Source organism: Gracilinanus agilis, chromosome 4 (genome assembly GCF_016433145.1).
Source record: "Gracilinanus agilis isolate LMUSP501 chromosome 4, AgileGrace, whole genome shotgun sequence".
In the NCBI taxonomy this organism is placed as follows: domain Eukaryota; kingdom Metazoa; phylum Chordata; class Mammalia; order Didelphimorphia; family Didelphidae; genus Gracilinanus; species Gracilinanus agilis.
In genome coordinates this window covers 211,758,728-211,768,956 of record NC_058133.1, presented here as the reverse complement: position 1 = coordinate 211,768,956, position 10,229 = coordinate 211,758,728, and positions in this window count along the sequence as shown.

Here is a 10,229-nt window from a genome sequence, read left to right as displayed (position 1 = left end):
CTCTCTCTCTCTCTCTCTCTCTCTCTCTCTCACACACACACACACACACACACACACACACACACACACACATTCTATGTCTATCTCTCATTCTCTATTTCTCTCTCATTCTCTGTCTCTCCCATTTCTCTCTCCCCCCCTCAATCTCTCTTATTCTCTTTCTCCCTCCATTCTCTCTGTCTCTCTGTCTCTGTCTCTTTCTCTGTGTCTCTGTCTCTCCAGATTCCCATACCTAACCCCTTTTGGATCCCAGTTACCTGCTATTTCCTATTTGTGTGAGCTTAGGGAAGCCAGTTAAACCCCATGATTCAATTTCCCCATTAGTTTAAATTAGAGTTGGAAATAGGATGGAACTAGCCATAAGGACTCCACCAGAACTTTGCCTCAAGGGGAAGGATTTAGAGATAGCATCAGTATCAAAAGTTTCTTTGGCTTTCACAGTTTCCCAGTATGTGCTTACTCTTACCAGGACCAGCACCCTACGGTTCAGATGAATCTCCCAATCTGCTAAAGTTTCCTCTTTCAAATAACCTTTTAATTTTTCTTTTAAACCCTTACTTTCTGTCTTAGTAACAACTTAGTAAGACAGAAGAGCAAGGACTAGATAAATAGGAGTGACTTGCTCAGGGTCACACAGATAGAAAGTGTCTGAGTCTAGATTTGAACGTGGGACCTCCTGTCTCTATCCACGAAGACACCTAACTGCCCCTTAGATAACCTTTTATTCATTTTGCACATATCTTGTATGTACTAATTATTTCCGTATTTTCTTCCTGTTAGAATGTATGTTCCATGAGAACAAGGACTTCCCCCCTTTTCTTTATATCTCCAGCATCTAGCACGGTGCCTGGCACATAATAAATGCTTAATAATCCTTGCTGACTGACTGCCAAACACCCTCCCCATTTCAAAGGAGCAGGACCATACTATTCCTCCATTTGCCCCAGGCACAAAAAACGGCTAGTTTTATCTCATGTAAGACAAGATGTTCCCTAGGCATCCTTTCAGTTCAAAATTTATTATTTTCTCCCCCTTCCTATCATTTGGGTCCATCTCTCACCATCTTTCCAGGCAACTAGGTGGCACAGAATAGTGGGGCTGGAGTGGGGAGACCTGAGTTCAAATCCAGACTTTTTAAACTAGATATTTACTAGTTGTGGGACTCTGGGCAAATCATCTAACTTCTGTCTCAATTTCCTCAACTGTAAAATGGAGTTAAGAGTAGCATCTATATCCCAAGACCGTCATTAATATTTTAAACCCTTACCTTCTGTCTTTAAACTATTGTAAGTATTGGTTCCAGAAGAGCAATAAGGACTAGGCAATTGGGGTTGAGTAACTTGCCTAGGGTTCTAAGTGCCTGAGGCCAAATTTGAACCCAGGACCTCCTGTCTCCAGTCCTGGTTCTCTATCCACTGAACCACCTAGCTACCTCTCCCAAGGATCCAATGAGAAAACATTTGTACAGTGCTTAATAAATGTTCGATTCCTTTCTTTCCCATCTCCCTCTCTAACAGTGCCCCAAACTCCATCCATTTTCCCTTCTGCCTTCCAAATTGTTCTCCTCATCCATTTTCTTTCATCCCTCCTCTTGGGTTCCCCCATATTAGAAATTCTAAGCATGTTACAGGCCTAAATTGGCCCAGTCATCTTAGAGCAGTCTCCAAGGAGTGGCTAAAGGAGTCAGTGGAGAGGGGAGGGTAAACTTCATCTTCCTTTAGACGCTGTCCTTGATACATCTCACCTGCTGTGAAAAGGAAAGCCAAGACTAGCTCAGATGGGGCAATCAGCCTGTAATTTGCAGGGCAGGGATGCTAATGGAATTGTCTTTGCATGAGCTCCCAATCCCCCTAGAAAGTTCCCTCCTGTTCTTCGGGAAGCTGGAATGTCTGCAAGCATCTTTTAGCTCCATCCCAGCAACTCACCTCCCTCCCAGAGCTCTCCACCTCATTCCCAGATTCTTACCCTTCCCCCTCCCCCACAACAACCAGCCCCTGCCATCTGACCTCACTGGTCCCCGTTTCCATGGCAACCATCTTGTGATGTCACCAGCGTAGGCCTGAAAGGGTTCCAGTGGGAAGGAGGGGAAGCCGCAGGTGCCCAGGAAAAGGGAAAAGAACAGAAAACTTGTTACTGTGCCATTATCTCTACATAATGGAAAATCAGAGTGGGGGGTGGGGGAGAGGGGCAAGGGGAACATCTGATATGACGAAATTGTTTCTAAACAGAGTCGACTTTCAAAGTCTCCTCAAACCCCCATAGCTTCGTTAGAGAAGACAGGAAGGCAAGGGGGCTCTACATCCACCCCTACCCCGAAGCTTCTTCCTAATGAACCCTCAGGCTCCTGCCTGAGGGATAACGAGCTGTGGTTTATTTTATTTTGCTTTGCTTTGTTTTATTTTATTTTATTTTTTCAAAAAGCAGTTATCCATCCCTGAAGGTAGAGGAGCAGCTCCGGAGGCTGTGTGTGCCTGCCTGGGTTTGTGTTTCATGGGCCCTGGGGCCTCAGTGGGGTCAGACCACGTACTGTCCTGCCTAGATCCCCCTCGCTGGTGCTAACTTGAAAGCTAAGTACGGATGGCCAATTTTATCCCTGTGTCTAGCAAAAATTAGTCAGCTGGGTGGCACAGTGGATAATGTGCCAGGTCCGGGGTCAGAAAGACTCATCTCAAATATTGCCTTTTTTACTGAATTATTTGCATGGCCACCTGCACATGAATGCCATCCCCCTCCAAGCTTACTAGCTGTGACCCTGGGCAAGTCACATCATCTTATTTTGCCTCAGTTTCTTCATCTGTAAAATGAGTTGGAGAAGGAAATGGCAAGCCACTCTAGTATCTTTGCCAAGAAAAGCCCATATCAGGTTGCAGAGACTCAGCTTAAACAAAAGAACAGCAACCAGCAACCATCAGGCTCTGGGCCCCTGGTCCTTAATAAAGTCTGGGCTCTGGGTTGAAGCACCCAATCCTGGGCATTACAGACATCAGTGAAGTGGGGAAAGCAGCAGCTTCAATTTCAGCAAAGAATAGCAGATACCCCTTATGGACTTGTTATCTGCAGTCACCTCTCTGATCCATTCTTTGTTATGGTCCTTAACATCCTGGGGTTATATGGTGGCACAAAGCACACTCACCAGATTTTCTGATAGTCTTATCATGGCTTATCTATTTGCTAGCCTCCCTCTTCCCTTCTTCCATTTTATCTGCTCTCTAATCTCTTTTTCCCTCACCTCCACTTTTTTTTCTCTTTCTTAAAACCCTTTACCTTCTGTCTCTATCAGTTCTAACACAACAGGCAAGTAGGGGTTAGGTGACTTGCTCAGGGTCATACAGCTAAGAAGAGTCTGAGGCTAGATTTGAACCCAGATCCTCCTGACTCCAGGTTTGGTGGGTACTCTATCCACTGTGCTACCTAGCTCCCTCTTGGCTCCTTTTTTTTTTTTTCAAAAGGAAAGGGCTGAGGGAACCTGGGAATCAAAGTCATTTAATTCTCCAAGTCTCTCTGCCCCAAAGTCAGGTTATGCCCTCCTGGACAGGATCTTTTGTTTTAAGGGGATGGTATCCAGGTCTCTGCACCCATGCAAATAATTCAGTAAAAAAAAATCCAAACAACACTTTTTCCTGAGTTATATAGGATGAGTAGATGGAAATACCCAGAAAATGGAGGCTAAATTGTGTTTTGAGGCTCAATTATATGGATAATTTGTATGTGCAGAAGAGGTATTTTGGTTGAGTGATAACAGGAAGAGCTGTATTTAGACTTAGAGGACCTACGGTTTGGTCCAAGCTCTGTCACTTACTCCCTATACAATGTATACCCCTATACAATGGGCAAGTCATGTAAATACTCTGGGACTTCATATCTTCTTCTGGGAAATGAGAAAACTGAATCTAATGAATTTTAAAGTCTCATAATTAGAGCAAAAGAACAATGACAATAACAATAATAGCTAACATTTATATGACACATTGCAAGGTTTGCAAAGTATTTTACATATATTATCTCATTTGATATTTTTTTAATTCTAGATCTCCATCTAAGATCTTATTAACCTAATCTCAGAAAAAGGGAATGGGACAATGGATTCCAATTGTACCTTTGCTCCAGAGGTCTTAGAAACTCATCTATTGGGGGCAGTTAGATGGCTCAGGGGATTGAGAGCCAGACCTAGAGATAAAAAAAAATCTGGCTTCAGATACTTCCTAGCTGGGTGACCCTGGGCAAGTCACTTAATCTGCATCACTTAGCCTTTACTGCTCTTCTGCCTTGGAACCAATTCATTGTATTGATTCTAAAATGAAAAGTAAGGGTTTTTTTTTTTTAAAAGAAACTAATCTACTTACATCTTAGTTTTCTAATCTGCAAAATGGGTATAATGGACCCACTTAACAATATCAATGGAATGAAACAAAAGGATCATCAAAATGGCTGGGAATCCAGGGATCCTAACCAAGTGGTTATGACTCAGTTTCTCTGATAGAGACAATCAATAAAATAAAGGTAAAAGATGGTAGTTCAGAAGAAAGGTGCTACATAGGGAAAAGGAAAATATTTCCTATAATAATAGAATGGATTAGGTTCTAATGTCATAGCATGAAACAAAAATCTTGCATATAGTCAGAATTACCCTTGACAACCACTTAAATCATCCATAAAGTACAATAGGTATCGTTATCTTTATTTTTAAGTTTTATCTCATTTTTATTCAGACCTTTTGTTTTTATAGTACATTTATTTCCAAATATATTCTTGCTCCCCTACCTAGTGAGTCATTTCTTGTAATAGAAATTTAAAAAGAAAGAAGAAAAAAGCAGTTCAACAAAACTAGTCAACATATCAGTGTCTGGCAGTATTTACAATATTTCACACCTGTAGTTCCCCACCTCTACAATGACAGAAGTGAGATGCATTTTCTCCAATCTTGGGTATGGGATGGGACAGTGGAGAGGACCAGTCTTAGCCATTATAATCATGAATGTTCAATTTTTTAAAGTTCCTTTCCCCCCTTTTACAATGATGGAATCATTATGCATGAAACCCTCTTTGTGCAGTCAGGGAGGGAGATTTAATATAGACCAGTGTTAAGTTTAAGGAAATAGGTCTCAGGTGGTCTTTTGACCTCCCCCTTCCCCCATCTTGTGTGGTCCACTCCTTTATAGCAAACACTTGTCCAGAATGCAGCAAAAATCAGCTTATCTTCATGTAGAGACAAAATTTTTCATAGAAGCGCAGATAGCAAAACCAACCAACCAACAAACGATGTTTAAAGAGAACATGAAACTCCTGAGGGTACCAATGCCATTGAGCCAAGCATCAGTGAGGTAGGGGAATGCAGAGAGAATAACTTCAGAGGAGTGGGGAGGCCCATCTAGACAAGAGTTAAGATAGGTCGGCATCTTTAATCTATTTCACCAAAAAGGACCTTAGCTTTTATTCTACCCACTTTTTTAAAGGGAAAATTCTCGAAAGGGTTTTAGGCTGGAGAAAATATTGTTTCTAAATATTTTCAGTTGAATTAAATAGGTGTTTTTTAATGTACTTCCCTGTATCAAAACACAATACTGATTAGAGAAAGAGATTTGACTTATGTAGAAAACAAGGTCTTCTTTAAGATTTTAGAAATCTTAAACATCTTCTGAATGTCCTTAGAATCTTTTATTGGGTCAGCACTCTCCCTTCCTTCCTTCCCTTCTTCCTTTCCTCCTCCCTCCTCCCCTCCTTCCTTCCCTCCCTCCTTTTCTTTCTTCTTTCCTCCCACCTTCTGTTTCTTCCCTCCTTTCCTCCCTCCTTCTATTCCTTCTTTCCTTCCCTCCTTCTTTCCCTCTCTCCTTTTTTCCCTCCCTCCCTCCCTCCTTCCTTCCTTCCTTCCACATTCTCTTTCTTTCCTCTCCCTCTTTCTTTCTTTCTTTTCCTCCTTCCTTTCTTATGCTCTCAAGTGTCCTCCACAGTGTCACACTACTATTCAGTACCCAATGAATACTTGATGATATAATTTAATTTAGGAAGGCAGAACATACATCAATGAAGTAACTTCTTCAAAACAATGGGTATAAACCATCCATTGCCACTTGCCAAGTATGTGACCTTGCACAAATCACTTAAATGTTTTTGTGCTTTAGTTTTCTCATCTACAAAATGAGAATAATCCCTGTCATGCTTACCTCAAATATTTGAGGATGAAAATGAAAATTTTTGTCATTTCTACCTTTATGGCATCTTTTGCATGCCCTCTTTCCTTCCCTTTAGTCATGCAGCTGTCACTCTGAACCTGCTGGCCTTCATCATCTCACACCCTGGGCTCTTATAGTAGCTTTCAGGTTCGTGTCTCTGCCTCAGTTTACCTCCTCCGTCCAATTCTAATCCAATCAATCTTTTATTCAGTTGTAAAAGTGGTCTTCCTAAAATTTAGATCTGAAACCAGACCTCCCTAGCTCAATCAATTAGAAATTTCTCTCTTTGACTTCTAAACCCCTTCAAAACCTGGCCCCATATTACTTTTCTAGTTTTCTATCCCTTTATGCCCTTCCTTATGCTCTATAATTCAGCTAAACTTACTTTCTTGTGGTTCCTTGATAAGACCCTCCATTTTTGACTCTATATTTTATCCCATGCCTGGAATGCTTATTCTGCCTCAACTTACCTACTGGTTTCCTTCAAGATTCTGCTGAAATCCTACCTTCTGCAGGAGACCTTTTCTAGTCCCACAATGCTCATGTCTTTCCTCTGAGATTACCTCCCATTTAATTAATATTAATATAATTATATATAAATTATACATAATATATAATCCTGTGGATTATCTATTTTATATATATTATTATATATATATACACCTTTTTTTAAACCATTACCTTCTACCTTAGAATCTGTGCTGTGTATTGGTTCCAAAGCAGAAGAGCAGTAAGGGCTAGGCAATGGGGGTTAAGTGACTTGCCCAGGGTCGCACAGCTGGGAATTGTCTGAGGCTACATTTGAATCCAGGACCTCCTGACTCTAGACCTGGCTTTCAATCCACTGAGCTACCTAGCTATCCCCATATATTATATATTCCTCTAATAGTTACTACTATATATCCCTCTGAAATTACCTATTCTGTATATGTAAATATATATCTACCTCTAATATTATCTACTATATATATATATATCCCTCTGAGATTATTTTCCATTATATATATGTATATATAAGCCATATAATACCAATACACAATATTGATTCTAATATAGAAGGTAAGGTTTTCAAAAAAGAAGGAGCTTCTGTGTTTCAGTTTATCATCTTTGTGCAAAATGATAGCCACAGAAATTTCAAATAGTTGTATACTCTCTATATATAAAAAAGGACAACAATTTTTGTAAGGGGAAGAGATATATCATTTTATTGAATGAAGTCTACGAAAATCTCTAATAGAGACTAAACCCCTGCTTTACGATGAAAAATAAGGGAAGAATCAGAGTTAGACAAGTTTAATTGAGGGAAACTTCTTGGAGCAGGTGAATTTTGAGGTGACTTTGAAGGATGTGATTGACATGGATTCATGAAGAGGAAGGAAGGCATTTTATAAAGAAGAAGAAAAAGTAGCACAAAGAAAAGACAGGAATATACTCCACCATCCAAGAGATAGATAAGATGAAGGGATGTGGCTGGATAATTTACGACCAAAAAATTCTTTATTGCAACAAAGATGAGGTCTAGATTAAGTAATGAGAGGGGGAAAAAAGATGTCACTCCAGTTTTTAGAGTAGACTCTGGCTTTCCAGTTAGGAAATTCATACCAAATCTCATTTTCATTTAATCTTCCAATATTGTTTCATGTCTTCTTGTTTTGGCTGAGACCTGGAGTCAGTCTCTTCTGAGAGCTGAGGTTCTTTAGTGCTCAAGGATATAACTTGGGCACAACAAAGTGCCCAAGTAACGCCAACCTGTCTTTTATTGATTGCTTCTTAATAAAATCTTGATTTTCCTTCTCTTTCTTTTTAGACTTTTACTTTGTCTCACCTACAAGGCTTTTAGGCTTTGTAAAGAAGTTCCTGATCTTGATCTTTCTCCATGTTCAAAATATTGCTTACAAGTGTTAAAAGCCCTAAGATACTTTTATACTCACTCACTTTTCTTCTCAAGAGAAAGAAAGAAAGAAAGAAAGAAAGACAGAAAGAAAGAAAGGAAAACCCAAAACCCAAAACCCCAACAGACCACAATTCTCTCTCTTGTACTCTACCATGCTCAAGGAGGTTCTCTTTGTTTCCACCTTGCTTAGCCTGGTGGGAATTTTCCCCACATCAAAACCAGAACTTCAACCCTCCCCTCCAAATTACAACTGTGGTTAAAAAACTAAAGAAGACTATGAGTATACTTCTGCAGTAGTTCTAAGGACTTGTCAAAGGTGGAAACTACAGCAATGGCCAAAAAAAAAAAAAAGGCATGATATAAGATGGTGCCAATCATCATGTCAATGGATAAATGATTATTATTGAAGGAATAGAAGTAACTTGTTATTTCTTCTGAAAGGCCTATAACTAGCTGCACCAGGAAATGAAGCAAATGTCAGCCACCAAGAGCTGGAGCTTCTTCCTAGATACCTTCGTACCAATCCAAGAAGGTCCTGAGCTTCAAAATATACTCAATTCAAGTCACGTAAAGTCAACAAACATTTGTTAAATGCCTTCTATGTGCAAACCACCGTGCTTAGCACTGAGGATATAAAGTTCTATTTTGTTCATGTTGAGTTTAAGATGTCTAGAGGACTTGGATTTTGAGATGTCCTAGAAATGCTTTTGGATGCCTTTGGAAATACTCAATTGGAGACAGGAGAGAGGTGGGTAAATAGATCTGTAAAATCAGTAGGAATGTACAAACTAGTGAAGATTTTTGGCTACATGGAGTTCTCCACTTGGTTGAGATTGTCATTTAAAATTTTATGGCTTACAAGATTGTAGGACTGTAGATGTAGGATTGGAAGGATTTCCAATCCCCTCATTTTACAGATGAGGAAATAGGTTTAGTGATGAGTGACAGAGAGAATTTTTTTTTCAAAAAAGTAAGTCATTTATCTTGGTAGATGGAAGGAATTTGACTTCTTGGTGGGTGGGTTTTCTTAATTCAGGAATCTTGACATTCATTTCCTATTGACTGCTTTGAAGCCTAGGAAATATAAGCATACACTGGACCCAGGCTCATTGCATCTCATGCATTCCTGACTCAGAGCTGCTGAATCCTATTTTACCTGATTTCCCATCAAGTTCCTGTAGGAATTTACTCCTGTAGTCAGAGCTAATCTGTGGGGTTGCATCCAGGTCAACCATTTGTACTGGTGTTCACTTCACCTGCATTAGAGTGAATTGTCTCATGCTGGTTTATGATTAATTTACATCTCTAAATGTAAGGTCAATAACAATAAATATTGCATTATTCCTCCCCCACCCCCACTGAAAAACAATGCCTCTTGCAGTTAATTTTACCTGCCTGTGTAAGAACCCTGGAATATGACTGCCTATACCCTGACTGAGCTTCCAAAGGGTCCTTTCAATTCTGAGCTTTCCCTTTTCAAGTTACATATGGAAAAGATGGAGAAGAAAAATAATTCCTGTTAGATATATCTCTCTTTTGATCTGAGGAAGACTGCTTTCATGCCCATGATTGTTTCTTACAATCAGGTACGGTTACTCAGATGGCCAAAGTACGATGGTGGCAGGTTTCTATTTTGCTTATTTCAAACTTTTCCTTGGGGCTTTCCCTTTTTTCTGTTCTTCATTTGCAAAAGGAAAATGAAGAAGGTTTTGTAGGAATGGGCCTGGGTCTGGTATTATCTATGCATGGCAAAGAAGCAAGATTTATGTGGAGATAAATTATATTATAGTTATGAACAGTTTAATGGGAACTCCCATCCTCTAATGAATCTGTTATTTCATAATGCATGTATTATTACCACATGATGCGGATATATTCCTGCCCAGACTGGGCGGCTCTTGTCTCTGTCCTCTTTTATTTTTAAATTTAAATGTATTTGTTTGTTACATTAAAATACCCAGGAAACTCCCTCTTTCCCTTCCCTCCTCCAATTAGAGAAGGAATTATTAGACAAAAAGAATTACAAAAATAGAAAAATAGAAATATATAAAAAAGTATGTGGTTTTTAAAAATCCTTATCTTCCTTACCTTCTGCCTTAGAATTGATCCAAAGTATCAATTACAAGACAGGAACATGGTATTACTTGACCGAAAGGTAAACAGTT